Source organism: Bidens hawaiensis, unplaced genomic scaffold (genome assembly GCF_021521415.1).
Source record: "Bidens hawaiensis isolate Kalapana, Puna unplaced genomic scaffold, B.hawaiensis_p1.1 tig00004474_1, whole genome shotgun sequence".
Classification (NCBI taxonomy): Eukaryota; Viridiplantae; Streptophyta; class Magnoliopsida; order Asterales; family Asteraceae; genus Bidens; species Bidens hawaiensis.
Window position 1 is genome coordinate 1,525,300 of NW_027491269.1, and position 6,091 is coordinate 1,531,390.

General features: G+C 31.8%; 1 long non-coding RNA gene across 2 annotated transcripts; it reads left to right on the forward strand.

Annotated features, from left to right (window-relative positions):
• The first annotated feature begins 1,530 nt into the window (after positions 1–1,530).
• LOC143626657 (uncharacterized) lies at positions 1,531–4,959 on the forward strand. 2 transcript variants are annotated; one of them, XR_013152460.1, is made up of 5 exons: positions 1,531–1,614; positions 1,682–1,812; positions 2,378–2,444; positions 4,455–4,491; positions 4,611–4,959. It is a non-coding gene; the product is annotated as an uncharacterized LOC143626657 (long non-coding RNA). The 2 variants fall into 2 exon arrangements; XR_013152461.1 differs by lacking the exon at positions 4,455–4,491.
• Positions 4,960–6,091: the final 1,132 nt, after the last annotated feature.

The window sequence follows — 6,091 nt, forward strand, 5'->3', positions numbered from 1 at the left end:
TATTTTAGTTGGTATTAGTACACAATTAAAGTTTTAAATAAAAATGATCTGTTTTATTAATACATCGTATTTATAATTTATAGTTACAACCAAATTAACTTTTAATAAGATGATTATTAAAACAAGAAAGCTATAATAAACGTGTCCAGTAAATCTTATAAAACAAAATTATTGGTCGAGCCTAGCAAAATCTAAAGGTACAACAAACCTTAGCTTTATCTTTAGAAATAAAAATGTTATTTTTAGATAGACTTCTAACATCAATAACTAACAATTTACAACTACAACAACATAGAGCTATCAAAATAAATAACAAAAGACGTGGTGAGAAAAGTAAGATAGCATCATAAAACTGATATGGTGAGCAACAATGAGGAATGTCTAATTGACGAGTTATACCATATTTAATGATAGAAGTTATGTAGTCCAAAAGAACCCATTATTATTCTTTACTAGAAATATAACTTTGATATGACATGTTATCTGAGTTAAGATTGAATGATGACATCTAGGCTGTATATGAATCAAATCGAACCGAATAAGGCGTTTAGATTCGTCCGTTAAACTTTTATCAAATAAAAAAAGGGTTCGTGAACACAAACGACGAACACAAATGAAAACAGTCAACGTTTATTTGATTTATTTGACCAAGAATGGTTTGTATCAACGATTCGGTTTGGATGCCAAGTTTTTTTAACATGTATATTCGTATGTTAACTTACATATCAAATATCACATAATACTCATAAATTTTTGTTTATATATATATATACTAGTTTTTATCCCCCGTATTACGGTGGTTGTTTTATATTGTTTGTTTTAATATTTATTTATTTTTTGAATTTATATTTTTTTTATTGTATAAAAGTTAATAATATACTTATGGTTTGATGATAAATTATTTCACAAATAAATGAGATGTTATAACCCGGTTTAAAAGCTATATGGTTTTGATGAGACCCAAGACCCGTATATTTTTGTTACTATAAAATTGGTTTTTTAGTTATAAATAATATTTATGAAAGTTAAAAATATACTTATGGTTTGATGAGACCCAAGACCCGTTTATTTTTTTACTATCAAATTGGTTTTTTAACTTTAATAATATATATATATATATATATATATATATATATATATATATCTTAAATAAATAGGATATTAACTTTTATTGTATCCTATTTTATAGAATTTTTACATCAATAATTTGGTGAGAATAATTGTTAATTTAATTAGATGTTATAACTCGTTTAAGAAATATCTGGGTTTGGTAAGACTCATGCCCATGAATTCGGGTCAAATGCATGAGAAACCTTCATTTAAAAATCAAACAAATCTAGTGACTCCAAAAAAAGATGAGCGACCACGTCGCCACACGCGTAAGGATATAGGCGCCTTTTCACCTGGCTCGTGAGACGCCGCAATATTCAATGCACCCATTCAAGTCTCCGGCGTAATTCAATCTATGGATCTTCAATCTCCGGCGACGTTCCGTGTCATCAACGGTCCTTCAATTAAAATCTGTTTTGGCCCCACCTACAACCATTCGAAGCACCGGAGCACATCCACCTCCTTCTGGTTCGATTTTCTCCTGCGACCAATGAAACCATAAAGGTAATCAGTTTTCGATTTGCCATTCTGATTTCTCATGCTCTAATTCTTGGTTTCAATCTGATTTTAGATTGTGTTGGCGCTGATTTATTAATCGTACTCTGGTTGGATTAATTATACTCTACTCTGGTTGAATTAGAGTATTAAACTGAGTTCTGGTCTTCTGATATCAATCCTGGGCTATGGCTTCTTCGATTACAGGTATTGGACTTCTTCGATTTGTTACTTTGTTAATTGAAGATTCTTATAGAATTATGGTTTCTTATCATGTTATGGTTTTGTAATTTTTTTTAGATTGGTTAGTGATATATGATTGGGTCTTAAATTTTCAAACTGTTCAATTGGTATGATATATATTCGTTTCATGGATTTAATCGAACTGTTCAATTGGTATTATAATCTAAACGTGTTTGCACTTTGCACACCAGGTGTTTGTTTAAACTCTTAAATGAATTCTGTCTAATAATCGTTTTTAATTTTATAGCCACACCGCCATTGATTCATCCCAATTTATGACTTACTTTCCGGGTATCACCGGATGCATGAGTAACGCAACGATATTTTCTTTTTACGAATTTCACTCTAAACCAGATCATAACGATGCATTTGTATTTTTAGTGTTTATGAAGTTTTTTGTGTTGTAATCCATCTCATTTGACACTGCTGGAATATGTTTTTTATGACAACATATAACCGTTAAATTCAATTGAAATTGTCAGTTTTGTTGTTGTTTATAATTACATCATAATGTTGATTGCAATTGCAGGTTAAGGTCGCGCGCGATAGCTGTTCCCTGAACCTACATTGAACTTTAGCGGCGTCTCCAAAGATTGGTATAATCACCATTTTCTCCATATAATATGCTTAATATGTGATGTAGATATAGATAGATAAGCTTACAAAATATTTTAAAAAAAATATTTGGCCTAAACTTAAGTGATGTTACGTATAGGTGCACGATCTAACCGGTTAACCGATTTCTAACAGGTCCACCAACAACCGCCGGTTAGAAACCGGCTTATATTATTGAATTCTTAGAACGGTTAACCATTTTTCTCAAAACCCCTATTATTTTCAACATTTCATTTTGATACAAATATTGATTACTAACTCTGCATATGGTTTACTTTAAGCAACTATTGCTCTGTTAGTAAAGATGATAATTGTACTACATTTATAACAAAGCAAAAATACCAGTCAAATCGGGCTCGAATTGGCCTATTTACACTCTATATAAGACTATAAATTTATAAAGTCATCAAAGACCATTAAAATATATAGCTTCAACCATACTAAGATTGATCTTCATCCAAGCAGTCATATGATTTCGACCGGTTTGGGCTTGGCATGTGTTAGATGAGGTTAATATAAAATAATCCTGCTTGGTTTAAATTTTTAAAGGGGCCAACCATAAGTTAAAAAACTACTCGCTCAATTAAAAAACAGAGCTGAACCCTAAACAAAAAACCAAGGATGAAAGGTGTTAAAAACTGCTTTTGGTTATTATATCAGATTGAGCCCAAAATAGACCTGCGCCTCTCCATTTTAATTCCGGGTCAGCTTAAATGACCTGTTAAAAAACAGGCCCGGTTTGAGTTCAAGTGTTTGCATACAACTTGGTTGCTACGATAACACGTTTACATCTAACTTATTTTAAAACCAACTTTTAACCGAGAATAAACACGCATTGGATTTTTTGGTTTTACTTACGTCAAGGCCCGGAACACAACCCGAACCCAAAGCCAAAAAAAAAAAAAAAAAAAAACTTCCAGGTCAGCTTACATGACCCGTTAAAAAACAGCACGGGTTCGAGTTTAGGTGTATACATACAAATGGGTTGCCCCGTTAACCCGTTTACATATAAATTTTAAAAACCAACTACTCACCGGGAATAAACACGCATTGGGTTTTTTGTTTTTACCTCCGTCAAGTCGCGGAACACAACCCGACCTCGAACCAAAAAAAAAAAAAACCTTCCAGAGTCAGGTTATATGGCCCGTTAAAAAACAGTCCGGGTTCAACTTAAAGTGTTTACATACACATGGTTTGAACACAATTTTGATTTGTAACAATCAAGCGGTCTTATCTTTTTCTGATTCTAAAGGTATACACTTATAATTTTGCTTCATTCACTGTGATTTCTGAGCCAGAATATTTGTTTGATGTCTTTCATATACGACTTTGAAGTTTAAGTTTGATCTATTTTTTATTTGTAACAATCAAGCGGTGTTATCGTTTTCTGATTCTAAAGGTATAGATTCTTAATTTTGCTTCATTCACTGTGATTTCTGAGTCAGAATATTTGTTTGATGTCTTTCATATACGAGTTTGGAGTTTAAGTTTGATCCATATTTGATTTGTAACAATCAAGCGGTGTTATCGTTTTCTGATTCTAAAGGTATAGATTCTTAATTTTGCTTCATTCACTGTGATTTCTGAGCCAGAATATTTGTTTGATGTCTTTCATATACGAGTTTGAAGTTTAAGTTTGATCTATTTGCGTATTTGTATCGTTTTAAACTCATTTTATAAAAGCTTACAATTGCAAGAGAAAAGGTTACAAGTGGATAATAAATACATTTTGCTATTTGTAGAGAGTGATTGATATGAGCGTGCAGAGAGCTTGAATCTGAACTAAAGGATATTGTAGCACAAATTAGGATCTAACATTGAGTTTATCGCGTTAATAAAAAACTCGCTATTGTTCTGTTTTTAACAATAATCGGTGTTCTGGTTCAAAACTCATAGGTTCCATAAACTTTTGATCATTTGACTTTTTATACTTAATATGTAAATAAAAGTCAAATGGTTGACTCGGCTAACTATCAAACGTCTTGTTATAGGGTCATAAAGACTGCTTTGGAAGGTGAATGATCAAATGTATGGCTTTTTAGCTTCCTGTATTGGTATAGATTTATATTTCCGTGTTGACAATTGAAATATAGCTGTATTAAGTTCTTAAGTGCATAAATTTGACATTATTGTTTGCTAATTGGCAGAGAACATCAGTAGGAGGGACTGCAAAGTTTGACTGAATGGGTCAACTGGTTCTTTCACGCTTTCCTTCATGTTCATAGTAAGCTTACTTCGGATTCATTATAACATTGGTTTCTGTTACTGTCTGAGCAAAGACAATACTATAACGACCCAAACCAATGCCACCAAACTCCCGCTACGAGCGATGCACATTTAAAGACAAGGTTTTTGGGTGCAACGGATGTTGGTCTTCTTTACATATTAGTTGTGCTAGCTGCATGGTAATAGTTGTGTATATGAAGAAATATGGAAAGTAATGCTTGTGCTTTTTGGTTTGTATTCGAAAAAAAATCCGACCATGTAATGCATTTTACGTACTCTATAGCAATCTGTGGAGGGTAATACTTTCAATTAGTTTTACTATAAATAAATTTTATGGTATTATCTAAGTTAATAATATTTACTTGTATAATAAATGATAAATAAATATTTGTCACTTATCCAATTCTTTAATATGGTTTGACTGATCCACATAGTCCTATGGATATACTATATAACAAATACGTCATCGCTAACACCCTAAAATCAACCCATACACAACCTTTTGATGCCTCATATGGATAATAACTGCTATTTCTAGACTTAATTTAGTTTTGTTTGGGCACCAACTTGTCACACCCAGCCGAAATAGCTGTTCGTTTTCGATTGATCATGTTCACGAACATGCATGTGTGTGCAAAAACTCATACCATTTTTTTGTTTCCTACTTATTTCTTTTTATATATTATAGAATGCAAAACATGTCTTTATGACAAGATGTTATTCTTAGTCATATTATACATCTTGTTTTGCAGTTAGGCATGATTAATGTTTTATTAAAAATGGATTTTTTTTTGTCATTAAGAGATTTTGGATTTCTTTTCAAATACACAATTAGTGTATATATATAATGAAACCACCAACTTCATAATGAGTAAATTATACACAATTGACGTACGAGCCCAACAATGGATGGAATTAACATATTAGCCATACACTCATACGCATCATACAAACTACAATGGCTATTTTTGAATGGATGGTCAAAAATGTTTAAAACCAGGCATGAGTTGACTGGCAAAACACAACAAAATTGAATCTATCAACAGTTGGTATTTAGACAAAATAATTAGCTTTTATTTAATCGATACAAAACGTTGAGAATTAGTTAGTTGTAGTAATAACCGCTTTTCATGAATCTAAATCGAATCCTCATTGCATTACCGCAAACCAAACTCATACCGACCGAATACCGATTGCGTTCCCGCCGCAACGCGCGGGCACACCTACTAGTATATATATATATATATGATAACCATTAAAAAGTATTAAAAAACCTTTAATAAAAAAACATAAACAAACATTAATGAACATAATGGACGCAAACGAACACATTATCAAAAGCTCAAAAACACAATTGAACAAACATGGCCTTTGATCGTGTTTGTTCATCATACTATATATA